Source organism: Notamacropus eugenii, chromosome 5 (assembly GCF_028372415.1).
Source record: "Notamacropus eugenii isolate mMacEug1 chromosome 5, mMacEug1.pri_v2, whole genome shotgun sequence".
Lineage (NCBI taxonomy): Eukaryota > Metazoa > Chordata > Mammalia > Diprotodontia > Macropodidae > Notamacropus > Notamacropus eugenii.
The window spans coordinates 166691329-166715172 of NC_092876.1; the positions used below are offsets into that span (position 1 = coordinate 166691329).

The 23844-nt window shown below is 39.6% G+C and overlaps 1 protein-coding gene across 4 annotated transcripts in view; it reads right to left on the minus strand.

Moving 5' to 3' along the window:
* FAT3 (FAT atypical cadherin 3) overlaps positions 1 to 23844 on the minus strand; it is a 765373-nt gene that overhangs the window by 634923 nt on the left and 106606 nt on the right. For 3 of the 4 annotated variants that reach the window (XM_072611402.1, XM_072611400.1, XM_072611403.1), the window contains exon 2: positions 608 to 711. The exons of the other annotated variant lie outside the window; for it this stretch is intronic. The gene's annotated coding sequence lies outside the window, so the exon portion shown is untranslated. The remainder of the gene's footprint in view (positions 1 to 607; positions 712 to 23844) is intronic. 4 annotated transcript variants of the gene reach the window in all.

Below are 23844 nucleotides of genomic sequence, written 5' to 3' on the forward strand. Positions count from 1 at the left end.
ATAGACGAGGAACAATAATCTCTTCCTCCTTCTTCCCCCCCCCTTCTATCAGCAATGGACAGGCATGTCATTACACATGAAGTATGCCATACAATGTCTAACATGCCACAATGTGGGTTGATTTTGCATTAATTGTTTTTTTTTTTTACAAGGAAGTTTTTTTTTTAAGGGAGGAATATATATAAAAAGGACTACAATGTACTAGTAAAAAGTGTCAGTAAAACTTTTTTTAAAACTCCATAGGTAACCCCCTCCCCACTCCAGAAATATTGTTTCCATTCCTATCCTCTTACTTCCCAATTCCTGTTTTGTTTCACATCCTTACATTTTGGGAGTGTACAAAGTAACTACACTATGTCCAAGTTCTGTGACACCCACTACTACAAACACAACATATTTACTGGAGCTGAGCTCTTTCTCCCAAAACTGACACCACCAACAAATGAGTCTTACCACATCCACCTTCTGATCTAGTGGTATTTTTTTCTGTCTAAACGAGACCTGATTTCATAGACCCTCTCCCAACATATGCCCTTTCCTTCCACAATGGAAGCTTACATACATATACAAACTACCAACTGTAGAAACAAATGACAACAAAACTCACCCTCAAAAATAATTAGGAGACCAGAGGTCAGCTTTTACATCAGTGCCCCATGTTCCTGATATGCAGTTACAGTTTTCTGATTTCAAGTGACCTAAATGTGCAGCCTACAAAAGAAAGAGAGGAAATGCAAGCAGTAAGTTCAGGGCTAGAATAGCTTGGGTTTACAGCTGGCTAAAATCCCTTCTGTTAAATTACTGGGGATCACATTTCCATAAGAATAAGCTCAATTTAAAATGTTCATAAAGAAAGAGATCGTTAATTCCCAAGTGTTGGGAAAGGTCTTGAAGAGTTAAATCAATGAATATGAAAACCTATGTTTAAACAATTTTCAGGTTATGACACAAGCCAAGAGGGAAAATGAAATGAGAACAATGAGAGGACTGAAGGTCTGTCAACATCAACTCCAAATTTCATGCTGCTTGGCTGAGCTCTGTATATTATTTAACACAGATTTCTACATTTGGGTTATTTGCTCCTCTTGTGGGGTCTTTTGGGTCTGAAATCTCCAGCTTCTCAGCCAAGCTTCCCCGTCTAACCCTGAGCTCTGGTCCTGTCAGATGCACCTACCCACAAGGTTTAAAAAAAAAAAAAGAGGCTAAGTCTCAGATGGAGTCCCTCCAAGATATACAGCCAAGGAAGCTGGTGTTTCCAACTTTAAGTCACTTCCTGACCAATGACACTTCTAAAATGCAACAGTACTCCATGGATTGCAAAGAGGTAAAACGAGAACACTGACAAAACGTGCAAATGTGTCCAGAGGATGCCTTCCTTGTATTCTCTCCTTCCACCTCTACTTAGGCTCCCACTTCCTAGAGTGTTAGGCCAATTACAACTAAAGGGAGTGGGGGACAGGAGACCTCTTTCTTATTTTGGTGCCATCTGAATGTTTTCTTCTCTTTTGCTGTCTTAAAACATAAAGTAATATGCAAGTAGCAGACATTCAAGTTTTCTCCATAGTGCTCTTTTGTATGGGGTTTGTTCAAGGAAGGGATTCCCATTAGTTCAATTAGGTCAATGGCGTCTCATGGTAGAGAAATCTCCTAGAAGAAGATATTAGGCTTCACAGGGGTGAAGGAAGGTCTATTGTTCAACCTCGTAATGCAGAACTGCAACTACAAAGCAGGGTAAGATGTTTGTGTGAGTTAGGCAGGATTTTAGACTTAGTCTGAAAATGTCAACTAAAATTGGGTTTAAAGTATACTTTGAAACGTCACCGTATACACCTGTGACTTACAGCTCTGGATTTGGAGCCCAGAAAATTTGAATTTAAATCTTCCCTCATGTTCTCACTTACCCTTATAAGCCTCATCTATGAAATGAGTATAATACCATTTACTTAACAGAGTTGTTGTAAGGATTAAATGAGATAATGCATGTAAAGTACTTTGCAAAACTCACAGTGCAACATAAATATTATCTATCATCATCATTACCAATGGGTAGGAAAAGTTTTAGCATTTAAAAAAGGGTTAAGGTAACCTGTATTGTGCCGTCATGCACACTACAAACCAAGCAAATAGGCTGTTTCACCTACCACTCATCCTAGGAGGATATGTAAACCAGCAAGTGAAGGGGCGGGGAGGGGGAGAGATCCACCCACTAAAAGTACAAAGTGAAGAGGGAAGGCATGGAGAAGGAATCTTATCTGATAGTACAAGTAGAAACTCAACAGTAAGTAAGTAACGGCCTATCATCTATGTTTTCTTACATTCTTTTCCACGAAGAAATGTCAAAGGCATGACTTCTAGTCAACATCTACTCATTAACCTTGTCAAACTGATGTATGAGAAGCAAAGATTTAAAATGGACATGTACAAGAGGAAAGCAAGGGCAGGTGGCTGAAGATGAATACAAAAGAGCAGCATAGTCCGGCCAGAATAACTAAAATCTAGTATTGGCAGGGGCTTGCAAGGAAAAAAAATGTTTGGGATAAGACAAAAGGGCTTTGCTTTTCAAGCTATGTTGGGGGCAAAAGGAAGTCTAAGGAAGTGATAGGATCTATGCCTGATGGAGATGGGAATATAAAATAAATCTGACAGGAAGAATGAGAGGGACAGAAACAGGGTGGGGGTGGGGGGAAGAGGAAGAGAAGGACAGGGAGGGAGGGAAAGAAAGGGAGAGACAGAGACAAAGACACAGAGGTGGGAGAAAAAGAAACATAGGGACTAAAAAGGAGGGAAAGACAGAGGAGAGAGGAAAGAGGGAACAGAGAGAGAGAGAGAGCGAGAGAGAGAGAGAGAGCGAGAGAGAGACACTGAGAGAGAGAGACACAGAGAGAGAGAGAGGGAGAGAGAGAGAGACTGAGAGAGAGAGACAGAGACAGAGACTGAGAGAGAGAGACAGAGACTGAGAGAGAGAGACAAAGAGAGAGACAGAGAGCAAAGTCCACATTCAAGGAAGGGGAAAGGAACACATACACACACACACACACACACACACACACACACACACACACACCACCTACTATGTGCCAGGGACTGTACTAAGTGCCAAGAACCAAGACAGAGGAGGTAGTCAAATGCTACTGAAGGGTAAGGACGAGGCTTGATTCCCTTCACTTTACTAATCTGGAGGTAACTAGTCACCTTGAAAAGGTCAAAATAAAAGACACAAAAGTCAGACCACAAGTGGTTGAGAAGTAAGGAAGCAGAGGCAGAGAGTACACACTGCTCTGTTTAGAAGTACAGCAGTAAAGTAGAGAGGACAAATCATGACAATTTAACCTCATTTCCTTTTAAGAAAAGGTTACCAAGTGAATGCCGCAAACACTGCAAAACTGAACTTCAGCAAAGCATCAGGCAACGTCTCTTATGATACTATTGTAGACAATATAGAGATGTAGACTATTATTGCATTGATTCAGAATCAGCCAGCCAAACCAATGCTATAAGTGTTGCTTAGTCAATCACCATCATTCCAAAAGGAATTCTCCAACAGAGTACCACAGAGCTATTCTTGGCCTTGTCCTAGTGAAAATTTTTATGAATGCATAATGAAGGCATACTTATATACTTATCAAATTTGCAGACAGTATGAAGTTGAGAAATAGGAAATACAATGCTAGACTAGAAAACAAATGAATGAATGAATGAATAAATGAATGAATGAATGACAAAAATGCCTCTATGTAACAATCATGGTGCTAAAAACTGGGGATATACACAGAAAAAAAACAAGATAGTCTCTGCTCTCAAGGAGCTCACATTCTGGGGGAGACAAGACAGAAGTGAGAATTCCACTACAAAGAGGATTGGGAAATGCCTGGAAGTTCTAAGGGCTCAGCAATATGGAGGATGGCAAAGCCCAGGGGTGCAAAGGTATAATGGGATCCAAAAGGATTCCAACAAGATGAAACTAGTTAAGTGACATCTAACAGGGAGAAATGAAAAGTCATGTGTTTGAGTTTAATATATTTCCAAACACAGCATAGGAAACACAAAATTAGAAAGTAATTCATTTGAAAAAAAGACCAAAAAAAAGATCTAAGGATTTTAGTAGGGTGACATGCTCAACAAGAGTAAGTAGTCTAGAGGATAAAGGAGAGGGGATGATAGAAGGGAGGACAGATTGGGGAAGGAGGTAGTCAGAAGGAAACGGGACAGACAGGGTCAAAGGGGAAAACAGAAAAATTGTGGGGCAGGATAGGATAAAGGGAAATATAGTTAGTCTTTCACAACATGACCATTATGGAAGTGCTTTGCATAACTACACATGTATAACCTATACTGAATTGCTTGCCTTCTCAATGGGGGTTGGTGGGGAGGGAAGATGGGAGAGAATTTGGAACTCAAAGTTCTAAAAACAAATGTTAAAATACTGTTTTTACATTCAACTGGGAAATAAGTTACACAGGCAATGGGGTATAGAAATCTATCTTGTCCTTCAAGAAAAGAAAGGGGAAGAGGACAGGGGAGATGATAAAAGGAAAGGCAGACTGGGGGAAGGGGTAATCAAAATGCATGTGATATTGGGGGAGGGGAAAGATGGGGAGAAAATTGGGAACTCAAAATCTTATGGAAATGAATGCTGACCACCATAGAAGAGAAAATAACAAGCTAGGACTCTTCCAGAGAAGGATGACCAAGTAAGTCAAGTATGCACAAAACCAGGTTATGTGAAGATTCTTTGAAAGATCTAGGGATTGGCCATAGGATCACAGACTTAGTGCTTAAAGGGACCTTAGGAACCATTTAGTCTCACACCTTTATTCTCTAGATGAGAACAGAAGTTTAGCCTAGAGAATGGATGGATGACATTATGGGGGTTTGGGAGAGGAGGAGAGGTAATAACTTTTCTCTTCAAATATATGAAGGCCTATCATGGAATGAAGATTAGACTTATTCTTCTTGGTATCCAAGAGTAGAACAAAGACAAATGGGCAAAAATTGGGGGAAGAAGGAATGTTTTAAAAATAAACTTCCTAACACCTGAAGTCTTTCAAAAGTGTAAATACCAGAATATTTGCAAGGAGCCAAACCTTGACTTGGGGAGCCAAGCCAACAGCTGGGAAGTCACTCATTCACCACTGTTAAAAAAACACCAGAAATTAGCATGCAGGAACCCAGTTCTGTCCCCAATTTCTGATACAGCATGTGAGTGTGAGTTAAGGAAACAGCTCCTCAGAGAAAAAAAGGCAGCTTGCTATATTCAACAAACACTTTTCGATACATCTGGAACACCTGTTCTACAAGTTGTGTGTAGCACCGCTTGGCTCAAAGGAGTGGGGTGAAAAAAATCCTCCTCTTCCCAGGAAAAAATATTAGGATAGAAGAAAAGGTTAGCAAAAGTACTGTAGAGAACTACATCACAAAGTTCATTTACAGTCTAGGTTGTTGTCGTTGTCCTTTGTTTTTTAAAGAGAACTATGACATCAAGAAGGTGGTGGCATGACTTGCAAGTGTATTAGATTTAAGAGAAGGAGGGCTGTGCAAATCTGGGTCCAGTGGATAGTGGGAGACCATGGCCTTTTTAAGCTAAAGTCATTCCTGGGTCTTAGTCTGACTAAGGCAACACCCACACAGTGATGAAGGTTAGGTAGTAACATGCTCTATAAATGCCTTTAAAAAAAAAACCCACTATAATACAAACAGAAAAGAGCATTTTGCCAAATCTGGAAAGCTTGATTGAAACTTTTTCATATCCACAAAGTCACCAAACTATCTGATACTCATTATTCACTCCCATAATGAAAAACTCTCCAATTTATGCTTCTAATTGGTTGACAGAACTTTGTCTGGGTCTCCCACATCAGATGCTATATTCTTAGCCAAAATTAAGTAAACCCTACCCACAAATTCTTGGCAACAAACTAGCAGTGCTAATATTCCATTTAGGAGTGGAACTACCTTAATGTGCCCATGTAACATGTATCCCTAACCTTGCAACCAAATGCTACCCAAGTTTCAAACTTGCAAAACCAGTTGGGTAATTGAAGTGTATATCTGAAAATTCAGACTTGCACTTCAGCTCCCTCTTTAAAATCCATTTTATACCAGAATTTCAAAGGCATTACAGATTCCAACAAAGACAGAAATTCATTAGACTCCTACTCTAAATCACAGGGTTAGAGACTTCACCTCTAAAGAGTCCATTAACATAACACTTTAAGGATGGCAAGATGCTATCCTCAAATGAAACCTGTGAGGTAAAGAAAGGATTATTTTGCCTATTTTATTGATATGTAAAGAGAAGCTCAGAGAAGTAAAAGGTCTGCCCAAGGACACTAGGCTACTATGTGTCAATGCTTGAATTCAAACTCAAAAGTTTTGTACTCCAACACTGTTATCATGGGGCCCATGTGTTCACCTGAATCACCATAGGGTTCCTTACAATTTAGAAACTTCTGTGCTCCTGAGAGTTCTAGTGCCTTCCCTCTCTTAGTATTCCCAATGAATCCCGACTACAGTTTGTTCATACATGATGCCATGCATGTCATCTCTCTCATGAAATTGTGAGCTCATTGAGGGCAGGGACTGTCCTTTGCCTCTGTTTTATCCCCAGCACTAAGCAAGGGCACTAATGAGTGGAAGAATCAGAAAAGACTCCCTATAGAGAGTGGTACCTGAACTGTGTCTGAAAGAAGGAAAGTCTATGATGCAGAGAGGTGAGAGATTCTATTCTAATGCATATGAGATGGGAGATGGAGAACCATGTGAGGCACAAGCAAAAGTCAGTTTGGGGACCATTTCCAATAGAGAGAAGGCTGGAAGGAAAGGTTAGCTTGGCTCCAGGTTCTGAAGGACTTTAATTGCTAGACAAAGGAGGTTACATTTTACCCTGTAGGCAATACAGAACCATTGGAGGTTACTGAGGAGAGAAACATTAATGATTAGAGCTACACCTAAGAAAATCATTGAAGTGTCTAAAGCCAGATTTGAACACAGCTGTGTGAAGGATGAATGATAATAAGGAAAGACTGAGGCATGGAGACCAATTAGGAGGCTGCTGTAATAATCTATGTGTGTGGTGATGAAAGGCTGAACAAAGCTGGTGGCCATGTGAGCAGAGAAAAGAGGTAGGATGGAGAAAATATTGTAGAGACAGAAAGGCCAAGATTTGATAACTCTTTGGATGTATGCGGTTAGGACATTTGGGGAGTTGAGGATAATGTCAAGGTTATAAATCTGACAGACTAGGTGGTGTAACAGCAAAGACCCTGGCATACACAGGAGGGCCTCAGGTACAGATTTCTTAGATCTGCATTTCTAAAAGGAAAGCAACTTCTGAGGGGTCAACAATCATTTTAATCAAGCATATATGTCATTCACTTAGTTCAGGAGAAAAACTTAGCACCCTGAACTTCAGAGAAAATGCCAAGAGAGAAACAAAGATTAACAGACAGGGCTTCCAACTGTCTGACCGTAAGCAATACCTACAGTTACCAGCAAGAGAAGCACCAGTATTTTCAAGGCCAGGGAGGCTCCTTAGCAGCTGCCCAGAGTCTCATCTGGCACACAACCCTTCTTTCAAAAACTAAGCCCCCAAAATAAAAACTCACCTTGGAGTATATATACACTTTTCAGAGCTGGAGAACAGGATCCTCTAACCCAATACCTCAGTAGAAATTAACAAAAAGTACTTGAGGCCTATTAATGGGCTGGTAAGATCTAATTAACATTACAGGTAGATAGTGGTGAACTCAATAGAAACAGAAAAATTTGGGAGAGGAATAGTTTTAGGGGTAAAGATAGTAAATTTTGTTTTTGACATGTTGCGTTTGAGATACCTCTCAGAAATCCAGTTTGAAATATCTAATAGCTAATTGGTGGCATGGAACTGAAGTGCAAGGGAAAGAAAATGTCTGGATATATCGATTCTATGAATAATATACATCAAGATGATAACTAAACTTATGGAAGCCAGTAATAACACCATGAGAATGTGTGTAGACAGAGAAGAGTAGAAGACGTAGGACAGAGTCTTGGAGAACATCTCCAGTTAGGGGACATGACAAGGATGACAAGCTGGTAAAGAAAGCATGAAAAGAAGGAGTCAGAGGTGCAGGAGAAGAATCAAAGGAGAATAATATCATGAGAACCCAAAACCCAAAGAACATCGAAGAGAAGAGGTTGGTCAATGAGATGAAATATTGCAGACAGTCAAGAAGGGATCACTGGTATTATTTGGAGACAGGAGGTTCACTGGAGGGATGAAGTTCAAAACCTAAGTGCAAAAAGTGTTGAGCAGTGCATGAGATGAAGAAAAGTAGATGTTAACAAACCGAGACACCTTTTTCATGAATTTGGCTGAAAAGAGGAAGACAGAAAAGCAAGGCAGTGGATAGGGGCACTGAATGTGGAATCAGGAACACCTGAGTTAAAATTTAATCTCAAATAGTTACTATGTGATCCTGGACAAGTCAATAAATCAGTGTGCCTCAGTTTCTTCATCTGTAAAATGGGAATAATAATAACACGTACTTCCCAGAGTTATTGAGAGAACAAAATAAGATGTATGCAAAGTGCTTAGTAAATCTCAAGGTGCTAAATAAACACTAGTTTGTTGTTTGTTTTTTTTTTATAAACATGTATGATAATAGAAATACTGAGGGGCAGTGTCTAAGAAAGGGTTTTTATTGTGTTTTTTCCCCAGGATGAGGGAAACCTGTTCATATTTGATGGAAGGAACTGGAAGATAGAGTGAAGGTGAAGACTGTAGAAGGAATGATTGTAGTTGTAAGTAGTTTTGGAAAACCTGAAGGAATAGGATGATTCAAGGCCACCTATGAGGGATTGGCTTTGGCAAAAAAGACCACCTCATTATCAGACACTGGAGGAAAGAGAGTGGGGAATGAAGTCAAGATGTTTTAAGATGAAGATAAGGGAAGAAGATGGAGGGAAAAGAAAAGGAATACAGTGGAAAGGAAGTCAGATTTAGAATCAGAGGACTTTGGTTCAAGTTCAACCTACCCACTGAAAATACACAGGAGGCAAGTCTGTAACAAAGCTCATGGCATTAATGTTAATTGTTCAGATTGCTCAAGTCTGGCTGAATTTAATCAAAACGTGTTGAGCCATCTGTATGGGAGTGCTAAATGGAGCTTCCTTGTGTAATCAGGGTCTTGACCATCAATGTTTAGTGTACAATGTGGTGTCATGGACATAACAATGAACTGGGTATCAGAAGACATGAATTCTATTTCCAGCTCTGTCACTAAACTATTTGATCTTGGGGAAGTCACTTCATCTCTATTTCCTTATCTGTAAAATAATGGGATATGATTAGATGACCTCTAAGGTCCTTCTACAGTTAAAATTCTATGAACCTATACCCAGCTAACCAGATGTACAATTAATTACCTATTGATTCCCAGAAAAGGAAAATGCAATTTTTTTTACTTTGTTCATGAAAATACAGCTGTATTTTCCCACAAATCAGTCTTGTTTGCATTGTGTATGCTCTAGCCTACTTTAGGAAGTACCAGGAACACAAAAAGTCTACTTAGTATGGAAATGTCAAGTCCTATAGGAATCTCGCTAATCTAATTCATTTTTTCCCCTTGCTTACTTTCCCTCAATCTCATACTCTATACACCAAGAGTGGACACCATTGCAGAATAGCATCTGGGATAGATCACTTAAACTATCAGCAGGAAGGACTTCAATTTTTCTTCTATAAAATGAAGGGACCAACTTTCAGTTTGTTATATTCAGTCATTTTTCATCGTGATCCCAGTTGGGGTGTTTGCAAAGATATTGCAATGGTTTGCCACTTCCTTTTCCAGATGATTTTATAAATGAGGAAACTGAGGCAAGCAGAGTTAAGTGACTTGCCCAGGGTCACATAGCTAGTAAATGTCTGAGGCCAGATTTGAACTCAGGAAGAGAGGTCTTCCTGATTCTAAGCCCATTGCTCTACCTGCTCGCTGTAGCACATCACTGCTCCTTGGGGTCAATTAGACAATCCCTAAGGGCCCTTTCAGCTATAAATATATGATTCTAGAGCAGAATATTACCAAGTATGGGGGTCAGAAAGGTCTCTCATGGGAAGTAACAATCAGAAGTACTCTGTACTCCTGATCTCGATGTTCTTTTCTAAAGTGAGAAGTAGACTGGTGACTAATTTCTTCTTTCAAGTGTTTTAATTTGGTGACAGATACATATATTCTGAGAAAGCATTAAATGGTAAATTAACAGAGTTCCCCCATCCCATTTCTGTGAAGAGAAAGGACAAGTCATCCAATGTACAATGAGACAATATCTAATGACGAAAACAAATGAATCAATTCTGAAAAATGTGTCAGAACCAGAAGACAAATTACTGGAAGAAGCTTTTCCACGTAAAGAGGTTTCATTACAAAAGTATCAATTCTCTTCACAAATATCAAATGGTCCTCTCTTTGTAGACACTCTCTGCAATGCTCAACATTCCATATTTACTAAGCACCACTGGATTTATGGGATTGACCTAGAGGAAAAAAGTTAATGCCCAGGCAGGAATGGTGCAAACCCAAGGGTCTCCAAGCTTCAGAAAGGCAGCACCCAACTTTGTTTCCCTCCACAACTCTGCTCATTACCTATTCACTGAAACTAATCTCCTCTTACTTCAGATGGCAAAGCCCCAGTTTCTGCTTATCTCAGTTATTTATATTATTTGCATTCTGTTTGGGTGAATAAGACTGTACCAAACGCAAACAGAAAGAAAAGATTTATTTTTCATTTCTTGAAATCCGATTAACATAATACATCCCCAAAATTCATCAGCCATATACAACTGTTAAGTGATTAATATAATGATATTATGAATACAAACTCAAAATTAATAGCATTCACAAAACAAAATCAGAAATGCTACCTGGCTTTTTCAGAAAGTAAAAAAGAAATGTCTGTGAGCTGTATCAAATATTTACCAATCAGGGTGTCTTGCATCCCTGCTCTGAGTAAGATAAAACAACATAAAGTGTTGTAGATTTATGGTAATTACGCTTCAGCAATTTTTCCACCTCAAAATTAAGTTCTAATACTGAAGCAAATAGCACCAACACACAAAGCAAAGGGAAAAAAAAAACTTGGAAAATAAAACAATCTTCTCAACTACGCTTACCATGAAAAAAAGGTTAGCTAGATAATTGCAATTTGAAACAACACAATAACTCTTCTAGGTTGTTCAACTAAGTGCTTTAGTCTATTATATCAGACAAACAAAGGCCAATTTCTTACAGGGAAGATGAGGTTCCATGACAGGTCCAAGAGGCCTGAATTTGATTATGCTGCCTTATTAATCAAGCAAATTCATAAAAATGACTACAATTTAGTTTATCTCCTTGGCCATCACCTCCTCCTCTTGTACTCATAATCACCTGGGAAAGACACCCAGTCATAACAACCTCTCCTTCTAGCTTATAAGACTTATGGCATAGAATTTTATAGCTATCTTAGCCCCAATTAATCAGAAAACTCCTCACGGGCAGGGATTGTGTTTTTCCTGTATTTGTGGTCCACAATGCCTTATGTCCAATAAATCACTGCTTGCTAAACTGAATTGTATCAAGAAAATAAAACTCCAATAGTCTCCTCAATGTTCTTGCAATGGTACTCTAGTCTTCATAGAGGAAATCAAATGATCTCAGATCTGGAGATAGGAGACCTTCAAAGTGATCTGGCTTCCTTTGTGGCAGATGAGGTCCGGGAAAGTTGTTACTAGCCTAGGATGGCAGATAGAAAATGGATCAAAGCCAGTCTTTAGACCCAGGTTCTTTGACTCCAAGGCCAGTACTCTTTTCACCTGTGGAACAGAATAACAGGTGAACAACTGTAAGGAATCTAAGAGGCCATCTAGTCCACCATTGTCGCCATCACCACCATTACCACCATCACCACCACCCCCACCATCACCACCACCCCTCAAGTGATTAAGTGACTTGCCTAAGGTCACCCAGGAAGTAAAGTGGCAGAGACTGAATCTGAATTTATTCTCATGAAAATCAATTCGTCATCAAACATCAGCACTCATTATCTTGTCACCTGGCCCCTCCCTCCCACCCCTCCTCCCTAAAGAATTTCATAAACTCTTGCCATTATGACTCAATTTTCATAAAAAAGGACAAATAACAACAACAGCAAAAGTCATTTCCAGAAAGCAATCTCCTTGAGTTAGATTTATAGAGATCTAGCAACATCTAGCACATTATTGATCCTGCTACTGTTAGATACCACAAACCAACTCCAGAGATCCATCTGCAGCACCCTGAGTTTCCATTTAGTAGAATGAGTCTTCCTGAGTCAAGGACCTTGTCTTGTACTTCTTTATGACCCTTCACAGTTCCTTGCCTTTAGTGGTAGACAATAAGTATTTCTCTCTTTTTTTTTTTTAAAGGAAGACAAGGTTAAGTGACTTGCCCAAGGTCACACAGCTAGCAAGTATCTTAAGCCCGATTTGAACTCAGGTCTTCCTGAGTTCACTGGGGCTAAGTATTTCTTAAATCACTGTTGATTAACTTCCTAAAGCCTATGGAAATAAATATTATCTTCAGACTAGATTAGACCCACTCTGGCCAACAGATAAAGATCAGAATTTTCTCTCAATTTCTGTTCCATTCTGATTTCTTTCACCTAAGAAATTCTATTGAGATCATTTGGGAACAGAGTTAATAGCCTAGCAGGTGAAGCTGGCTAGTGCATCCCAGGTGGCCAGCAGATGCTCCTGCAGGCAAAATCCTCTTACCTTCTAGTCTCCCTAACAGCATCACTTCTCAAAGACATGGGACCATGTGCAGAGAATATAATATTTGGGATTGCCAAATGCACTATTATCTGCCTAACTGTCATGACCAGGATTGTCTCACCAAAGCAAGCTGAATTCTCATTGATAGGCAAGATCAGGGATTTTTAGCCTGGGGTCCATGAGTACTGGGTTTTTTTTAAACATCTTAAGAATTAAGTTTCAATATAATGTTTCTTTAGTAATCCTTTATATTTTATTTTAAACATTTAAAAACATTACTCTGAGGAGTCCATAGTCTGTACCAGGCTGCCAAAGGAGAAGACAGGGAACACAGAAGGGCTACTATGCCCTTCTTTCCAGAGCTCTTGAACCAATTAGCATTAGATATATAAGAGTTTATACATCTAGTGGTGTGCTGGAGCAGGCTCTTTTTAAATTCAGAGTGAGCATTTACAACTTCGCAATCAGCAAAGGCAGATCAGGGCTTCACTGCTTTGTTGATTGTGGAGACTTAGGAAAATGATGGAGAAAATTTTAATACATGCAGATTAACTTAAAAAGTATTAAAGGTAATGTTTCCCCCAATGCAGACAAAAGACAGAAAGAAAATACCCTTAAAAGTGGTCTGTCATGGGGGGAGGAACTGCTTTGAAAACTCTGTAACTCATGCTTAGCCCAATTTCTCAAAATAGCTGCCCAGGAACTGGTCTTCCTACTAGCTTCAAAATCTTTTTCCCAAATACTATAAACTCTAAGCAAATAAATAGCCTGTACTTATATAACTTCAACATTTCTACACATAATTTAGAAGCTGGGAATATTTTATTAACCTTTAGCCTCACACAGAATATTGCCTTGTCATAGAGACCTGGAATACGCACAGACCACATCAGCCTAATGGGTTGATGATGTAACTTCCCCACCTTCATAGCCTGTGGTTGGTAGCAATGTAAGAGAGAAGAGGAACGGAGGTATCCTTATATAAGGTTGATGTGAAAAAGACATTAGAAGGAGAAACAACATGGTATAAAGAGAACTGGCTTCTTGAGCCACTTTGGCTGCTAATTAACGTTGTGACTTGACACAAGTAGCAAGTTTATCAGCCCCTCGTAGTTCTATATCTGGGATACCAGTAGTCAGTGGCCCACCCTGGAAAGAGAACATTCACTCATTCTACAATCTGGCTATTTATTCAAGAGGGCTTTCCAGAGTTCAGACTATTTCCCTGGTGCGGGGAAAATAGGATACATGATTAACCCCCATGTGTTTGTCACTCCACAATATAATCCTGAGGAAAAAAGCTGAAAGTAATAAATTTTTCCTTCATTCCACATTGAACTGTTATCTCCAGAGAGAAGGATGTGAATAAAATGTGTTTTATCTCAAAAAAAAGGTTTCACAGGCTCCTCTCTTTGTCCTACCCCCAAGGATTTGTTTTCTGGTTTTCCATGAATCTCTGTATTGTGGGGGGTCCTAAACTCTGAATTTCAAGAGAGTGTAAACCTCAGGAGAGAAAAACTGCAAGGCCCCTTTTTTTCCATGAAATTTTGAAGAAAGTGAAAGAAATTCTATGTCTCCTATAACTCTAATCCAAACACTACCACACCACATTTTTTGAGATCACATGAATAGGATGCCTGGCCTGAAATCAGGAAGATCATTTTTTCTGAGTTCAAATCGAACCTCAGACACTTACTAACTGTGTGACCCCGGACAAGTCACTTAACTCTACCTCAGTTTCCTCATCTATAAAACAAACTGGGAAGGAAATGGCAAACCACTCCAGTATCTATACCAAGAAAACACCAAACAGGATCATGAAGATTCAGACACAACTAAAACAACTGTACAACAACAACTCTCTACCTTGGCATCCTTTCATTCTTCAGGGTCAAGTCTCTCCTTTTCTAGCCTGCTATGATATGTCAGGGCTTTTATTATTGTTCCCAGGAACCTGAAAGACTAGAGAAAGGAACCCTCCCCTTCCCCAATTATCCATGCCAGTAGATGACTGTGGCAACCTATTTAGGGCCATGGAACTTGGGGAGTAGCCATTTCTAAGTCATAAATAACGTCTATTAATGTGTGTGTGTGCAATAACATACATAAGCAATGCCATTAGCACTGGGAAAACGAATATTAGATAAGTGATGTGAACTAGAACTGAAATTAATAATAAAAACTCACACTTACAGTCAAGATTTGCAAATTACTTTCCCTGTTACAATGATCCTATAAATTGAAATATTTTCATCCTCACTTTGCGATGAAAAAAACAGGGCAGGGTTAAGCGTGTTTCTCATGATCATACAGCTAGTAAGTGGCCAATATCAGATTAGAATTCAGATCTCTATCCACTAAGCCATGCTACCTTTCAAAAAAAAGTTATGACATTATAAGATAGTACAGTGGGAAAAAATGAACATTGGTTCTACTGGTTTTATATCGGTTCTATTTGAAGCACCTAGCTTCAGATACTATAGCTTATGTGTACCAGAGTGACCTTGGATAAAGTTTTTGGGCTTCCATTTCCTCACGAGTAAAATGGAGGGGTTGGACTAGATGGACTCTGACATTCTTCTAACTCTACATCTATGATCTTATGACCCAATAATTGGATATATTGAAAGGAGAATGATATTATAATAATAACAATAATGTAGTACTTTAAGGTTTGGAAAATACTTCACAAATATCACCTCATCTGATCCTCACAACGCAGTCTGGGAAGGCAGCTATTACTGCCTGCATTTTATAGATGAGGAGACTCAGGCAAACAGAGTTAAGTGACTTGCTCAGAGTTGCACAGCTAATAATGATCTGAGGTATGACTGAAATTCAGGTCTCCCTGACTCCAGGTTTATTCACTGCATTACCTAAAAAATGACTCCTAAGTTTTATGAAGGCAGGTTTAGGTACTGAACAGAGAACTACATTTTAGAGGTCTGAACTGAGAAATAATTCTACTCACTAGCTGTGTGACCCTATCAAGTCACCTCCCTTCTCAGATCCTGTGAGTCCTCAGATATGAAAGAGATTTGTGCCACCTAACCTTGCAAGGGTATTGTGACAACCAGAAGAAATAATGCACATCAAGCAGTTTTGCAATAATAGCTCCCACTGATAATCACTTAGATGTGAATTATCCTTTAGGATGATGATGAGAGTATTAGACTCTAACATATTCAAAGTAGCATAGCAGTGGTAAATAGGGGAATACGTTAAAGCAGCATAAGAGATCAAGGAAAGGAATAAAATGAAAATTAAAATGAAAGCCATTCACATGACAAATGGTTAAAAGAATTAGACATTTTTAGCCAGAAAAGAGAAAAAGGAAAGGAATGACAAAATAATTACCTTCAAGCATTTTTTTTTACCAGATCTGTGATTTCCTTGGCACATTTTATTTTCTCTGAAATATAATGGTCTTAGAGTAATAACCAGGTGGCCCAGAATGCTAGACCAAGAGTTAGGAAGACCTGAGTTCAAATCCTACCTTAGACACTTACTAGCTGTGTGACCTTGAGCAAGTCATTTAATTTCTTTTTGCCTCTGTTTCCTCATTTTAAGAAATGGGGGTAATAATAGCCCCTATATCAGCGAGGATAAACTGAGGTAACATTTATAAAGTGCTCTGCAAACAGTGAAGTATTATACAGAGGACTAACCAAGGCACTAAGATATTAAGTGACTTGCCCAATACATGTCAGTTACAGGGCTTGAAGTCAGATTTTCCAGAATGAAGCTAACTTACTATTCACGAACACCACTCTACTTCTCATAGCTTCAAGCATCCAATCAGTTGATTAAATGAAAAATGTTTCATTAGTCCTTCCATTCCAATGATGGAGAACCAAAGACAAGAGGACAGTGATATACTTTGTCACAAAGAATAAAGTTTGATAAGGAAAAACTTCTTGACTCAAAAATGATTTATGATGAGAACAATCTACCAAGGTAAGCTGGGAAAATTCTGTCCCTGGATACCTTTTAAAACTGCTGCTTAGGTGGCTTAGATGAATTGAAAGACGTTTTAACATCCTGATCGTGCTCAGCTAGGTGCATTAATTCTTTTCTCTGTTTCTTCCTAGCCCTTTTCTCATATCTTTAGGCACCAACTGGCAGCCACATGCCCTACCTATCTCTAAAATCACTCTCTGTAATGGAGAGGACCCATTTGGCATTCAATATGTCTAATGGTTGTAGCCCTGTTTTGTAAACATGTCTTTGTGGCACACTCGTCAATGAACACTACTAAATCATCATTCAGCCAGTCAATTTTTTGCAAAACTTTGCTACGCAAAATGCCTTACACATCCACTACTACTAGCACATTTTTCAAAGCGCCATTTTGAAAATAAGAAATCTGAACCATAAGAGATTGAGAGATGATACCTCATTTTGTAAGGAAAACCAGGGGCATGGCCCTGGGTTAACAAAACTCAAGATCTTGAGATTCATGTTGCCCTTGAATGGAACTGTGAGTGTGTGTATGTGATTGGATTACATATATCACAGCAACCACACACACAGGAAGCATCTCATCCTTTTTCTTGTGTATAGTACCATTTGCTATGTACAGAGTCATTTCCCTAAGCAAAGTACATTTATCTCACCATGACAGAAAGCATAATTTAATTAAGGTTAAATGAAGAACTAAAAGATGTGCTACATTATTAGATCTTTTTGAAAGCATTAAATGTTTCACTGCTCAGATCTCCTCTCTTCCTGTGCCCCACGATAAGTACTGTAAGATTTATGTGCCTTGAATTTCGAATTACCCATCTCCACCAGCTGGGCTGTCAATCAGGGCTTGTCTGTACCCTGCATGTCTTTTACCACACCCATCTCCTTGTTGTGCACACACTGAAACAGGCTTTTAATTCTACTTGGAGCTCACTTACCATCAGACAGGTTAAAGGTTAGCTTGATTAGATCCAGTTTCTGCTGGACTGACTTTGTGACTGAAATTACTACTACCACCTCACCTTTCCAACATACTCAAGCAATTCATGAAGAGTTTTGCACACTGGTGGATGGAAGATGCCAACAGTAAATTTACAGATCAAATTACCCTTTGTGCACCACTCCTCCCCATAGGATCCACTGAAGCGGAATTGATTTGATCTCTAGAGCAAACCCTCTTTGACATCTGGAGGCAGGTGGGAGAATTCTAAAAATCATACCCTCAGAAATTATCATTACACAGACACACAAACACACACACACATCAATCTATATAGAAGTGTATCCATAATCATTTAAGTTATGGATTTCTTAAGAAAATTAATGCAGCCTGTCTACTATTCAAACCTATTATTTTGCTTAGGTTTGGACTGGTGAGGGAAGTTTTAGAACATTCTGGAAAGTGTGAGATGCTTTTTAAGCTAAGCTAAAATTCTGAATTTCTAGAAATTAGCAATATTAGTCCTTTGATGACCCTACCCCATAACCAGTTTAGATGTCATGGATACACACACACACACACACACACACACACACACACACACACACACACACACACACACACACACACACACATCTGCAAGCATTATGAAATGTATACTATGTGCCAGGCACTGTTCTAGACACAGGAGATGCAGTGACAAATGGAGCTCAAGTCCCTGAAGGTCATAATTATCCAACTCCCATTTATCCAGGTGTTTATTATTATTTAATTATCCAGTCTGGGGACCACTCAGATCCTATGTTTTTCCTTCTCCCGCCTGCTATATCTGTTTTTCTACATTTTACAACATGTTACTACAAACTGAATGAAAGGAAAGGCCCTAAAACTCAGAACCCAACTTTGATGCTTATTGGTTATTTTGATAAAAGGTTTGATGACCTAGGAATCCAAAATTAAATGCTAAAGCCAAGTAAAGGAATTATCCATTGTTTAAGGTTTATTTCTTCTTTTTGCCCCTCTTGTTACCACTATTTGATATTTAAAGGCCTTTACCACCTGGTTCTGCTCCACTTTTCCAGGTTTATCACACACTGCTCTCTTTCCCCCATTCTACAATCCAGTCATACTGGCCTTCTCTCTGCTCCTCCTACCTAATCTATCTCTCTTCTCTGTGGCTTCCCTTTCCACTGCCACCTCTCAGATTCCATGATCTCCTTCAAAGTTCATCTCATGCATCATCTTCTATATGAGGGATTTCTTGATCCCTCCAATTTCAAGTGTTCTCCCTCCAAACATTATCTTGGGAGGGGGGGTTGTGTATATATTAGTATTTGTATATTATTTTCTCTCTGATTACAATGACAGTAATGTTAATTGCTAGCATTTATATATTACAGTAAGATTTGCAAGTTGTTTAGTTGTTTTTCAGTCCTGTCCGACTCTTCCTCACCCTTTTTGGGGCTTTCTTGGCAAAAATACTGGAGTGGTATACCATTTCCTTTGGCTCATTTTGTAGATGAGCAACTGAGGCAAACAGGGTGAAGTGACTTACCCAAGATTACACAGCTAATAAGTGTTGGAGGCTGGATTTAAATTTAGGTCTTCCTGACTCCAGGCCCAACACTCTATCCACTGCACCACCTAGCTGCCCTAAGACTGGCAAAGCACTTTAAGTATTTTACAAGTATTATATCCTCACAACTTTGAGAGGCAGGAGCTATTATTATTCCTATTTTATAGATGAGGAAACTTGAAGTAGGCAGTTCAAGTGACATGTCCAAGGTCACACAGCAGAATTTGAATGGAGATCTTCCTGACTTTTTAAGGTTGGGACTGTTTCATTTTTGCCTTTATATCTCCAGCTTTTAGTCCTTTGCCTAGCACAGAGTAGGTGCTTAATAAATACTTGTTCATTGATCATCTTTCATTAAAAATACCTAACTTGACTCATTAACTTATCTGATGATACTTTTTCAGATATGGGAAAGAAATAAGTCTTACCCATGGTATTTCTGAGTCTGGGCAAAAGCAAAGGGAGTCAGAGATTTAACTGTCAATGGAAAATAAGAATGCAAGACCATCATAAAATCTGCTATATCTTAATGGAAATCTAAATAGACCATTTGTAGTACTGAGTCAACAACTCACTCATTCTCTTGGAGAGAACAGTAATCATCAGGGAAAGCATGCTTATGATCATGAAACAGGGGCAGACAGACAACTACATTCACATAGGAAGAGCTAAGAGAATAACATAATTTAGTCCCACTGATTGCTGGTAGTTCCAAAGTACCTGCTGGATATCCCGTCGCCCATCCTCATAACCCAAGTACAACAGAGTTGAGGGGTTAGTACGAAGGCCTTCACTTCAAGTAAAAGATGCTAAAATAGAAGCAAAACAGCAAGATGTTATGAGACCCCATGGTAGAGAGGATGTAGGCAGTCAGTGGCACCAATATTACTTGTAGAGAAATAAGGATAATACGAGGTAGAATGTAAGAGAGATCCAATAACACAATGATAAAAGACATAAAACCAGAATGCTCTTTCATATGAAAAATCTTTTGGTTGTTAGTGTTCAGTCCTATCAGTCTTATCTGACTCCTCGTGACCCCATTTGGGGTTTTCTTGACAAAGATACTGAAGTGGTTTGCTATTTCCTTCTCCAATTGATAATCTTGGCATGCTATAATAAACATATAAGAAAATATCAAAACAATTTTGTGCTAGACCCATAACTGACTTCTGGGGTCTAACTTGTGTCCTTGAATTTCAGTAGAAACCAAAACTTCCCTTCTTTCTTTCCCACTAGTTTTTTTCCCCCAATTTGTTCCTGCATTGAGTATTTCTGTGTCAACACCCATTTGACAAGTACCTCTAAGACCTATCTCTCTGTCGGCCTGATGACACAAAAGTGTGGGCATACACCAGTAGGTTCCCAACTCAGGCCCTCACTGATCAAATCAGCCAAATCAGAAACCAAATCGCAAAGAAAAAGAGAAAGAATGGGAGGGAGAGAACACATCCCTTCTCTCAATTCGGGCCACTGCTGGAAATGAAAGACCATCTTGAGGATTAGCTACAAAATTCATTCCCTGTGGTTACCAGTGACCAACCTAACATGCTACCACTCCCCCTGTAAATCAATCTACTAATCAATTTATAGACATATATGAATTGCTCAATGTATGTGAGGCACTTGGATGGGTGACAGAGATACAAAAAGACATAAATAAAAGGGCCTCTGTCCTCAAGACACTTACATTTCATAAAAGGCAACAACATAAACTTATAAATGTATCTCCTCTGACCCTGCCACCACACTAATGCAGACTCTCATCGCCTCACATGGGATCTACTGAAATAGTCTGCTGGTGGGTCTGTCTGTTTCAGATCCCTCCCTACTCCAGGGCATCTTGCCCATTCAGTCACCAAAGCGATTGCCCTAAACCAGGAAGGTCTGACTATGTCACTCACCTACTCAATAAATTCCAGTGGCTCCCTATCAGGCCGCCTCCAAGATCAAATACAAAATGCTCCATTTGGCATTCAAAGCCTTTTATAATCCAACAGGCCCCTACCTTTTCAGTCTTCTTACACTTTACTCCCAGCACCTACTCTTGGTTCCAATGATACTGGCCTCCTTGCTACTCAAGGAACAATGTTAAAGGAAGAAATCTGTGATAAGCCTAGAGAGTCAGGTGGGAGTCAGGTTGTGAAGGGCTTTAAATGGAAAACAGAGGAGTTTGTATTCAATCCTAGAGGCAATGGAAAGCCACTGAGGTCTCCAGTGACAGAAGAATAGCTAACAGTATCTACAAAGTACTTTAAAGTTTGCGAAGGCAATATGTTGTCTCATTTGGTCTTTACAACAGCCCTGTGAAGTAGGTGCTATTATTGTTCCCATTCTACAGATGAGGAAATTGAGGCTGAGACAAGTTAACTCTTGTCCAGGGTCACAGAGCGAGTGTCTAAGATAGGATTCAAACTCAGGTCTTCTTGTCTCTAAGTCCAGACTGTGGCACCTAGATGCCATGGAATAACAGATGCTTAGTCATGCTGGTGATCTCACATTAGACCTTTTCTGGGAACTAGACACAACTACATTTTTTTTTTAACTTCAAGGCAGAGGTCAACTGCCTAACCTAGTGCTTCTGCACTTAGTCTTTTCCCTAGTCGGCATTTAATAAATGTTAAAACTGAAGAAGAACTCCATCTTTACCCTCTGTGCAAAGCCAGAAGTCATTTTCTAACTTGCCATTCATTATGATTTCTGCCTTTCAGGATGGGTCACATGCCTAAGCTACACTCCTTTCCTCTGGTTCCTGTCTCCTTCCCTCTGTGAGGGACTGCTCTCTTTCCTGGCTATTGATTCTCAAGCATGCTCGAGACAAATGCACTCAACCTTTGAAGGCTGGAGCCAGGTTTCATGATTGTGTCTCACCCTTTGTGATCTATTGGACCAGTCTTTTTTTTCTCTGCCTACTGACACATACAGACCAATGGATACTTTACATAAGAAGTTCTGCTCCCAGAGGGAAAAAAGCACATTAGACAATTCTAAGATTCATTAGCCATCTGCCATACCACTGAGAAAAATCTACTTAACACGCTGTGGTACAACCTGGTGAGAGAACTCTCCTGCAAAGAGCAGCAGAAGGAAGGACTTTTACTAACAGACAAAACCTCTTTCCCCTTGGTATCCCTGAATCAACAATCAGGCTGAGAAGGCAAAGTATGCTAGGTCTGCTCCTGATGGACTTGATCAGAAAAACCTTGAAAGAAGCAATAGTGCCTATAGCCAAGTGAATAAAGTCAGTAAACGGTCCTGGGGAGATCAATAGGGATTCATGGAGATTACCAGTGCTCAGCTAAACCTTTTAACTGCCTCTTTGTGTAAGACAGGAACTGGAAAAGAGAAGAGGGAAAGAGTACATGCCCAGAATTAAGACCATAATAAATGAAGTTCAACGCTGACTTGGTATCTTTATGTTTCTTAGTATTATCTATACAGAAAAGCACACAGTGGGTTATACCAAGCAGGAAAGCAGGGTTAACCATTTATAGATCTATTCTATTGTCTGAACTCCAACCCACCAGGATGAGGTTTTGCTAACAAAGTAACAACTGTACGTGAGGTATCCACCTATGACGGCACGTGCCCCATCAGCTTCATGGGGTTTGTGATGAACCTCAAGAGTGAGGGAAAGCATGTGCAGTCATTATGATGAGCATGTCTACCATCATCAGCACCGCCATTGTCACTCATGTTAAATGAATTCCCATGTATTTCCCCTCATTATTAATCTAGTCCTGGGCCTTCCTACCATTCCCAGACATTCTATTCCTCCAGCAGGCTTCCCTCCACCCTTTCTTCTTCCCCTTCTACACTTTACTAGTCTTCGGGGTTTGTTTCTATACTTCTATTGTTTTTTGTTGTCAATCAGAGGTGGGGCTCACATACCCAGTATTGCCAATATTGCCCTCTGTTGGGTTCAGAGCACAGGCATCAAAACAAAGGAACTCTCTATACTCATCACAACCCCTAGAAGAAGACTTGCTAGCTTTCCCCTCTCTTAGACAGCATGGACAGGCTCTGGTAGATTAGCTGCAGCATTTTCTACATCACTGTTGCCTCCATTAGGTCAGATATTGAGAGAAAAGCACATTCGGTATCCAATAAATTCCAATCTATCCTATAACTTTTCTCCTCAAACTTTTCACTCAGGAATCAGCTTAAAACTACCCATTCTGTGACCATTCTGAGTTTCCAGGTGTCTTCGGCTTTACAGGGAGCTCCTTAAACACTAATTCAGCGACAAACTTGCTTGAAATCGGTAGGAATTTGCCATCTGTAGGGTATTCAAAGAGCTTCCACTTGTGCTCGTTAAAATATTCATGGACATGAACTGGGTTTTCTTAATGAATATTATGGTATTCATTTAGTGCTTATAATGGCACACATTCATTTTCTAGGAGACAAAAGGCAAGCATTACCTGAATCCCTTTCCACCATGATAACTCACCTCTAGGACACAAGCAAAGGAATTCCAGGGCTGTGCTTTCCCCTAGAGTGAGACGGTAAAAGTCAGGGTCCTATACGGCTCTCTCGCTCCAGTAAGAATTTAGTACACTTGCAGTATGAGTTAGGCTGGTCTAGCTACCT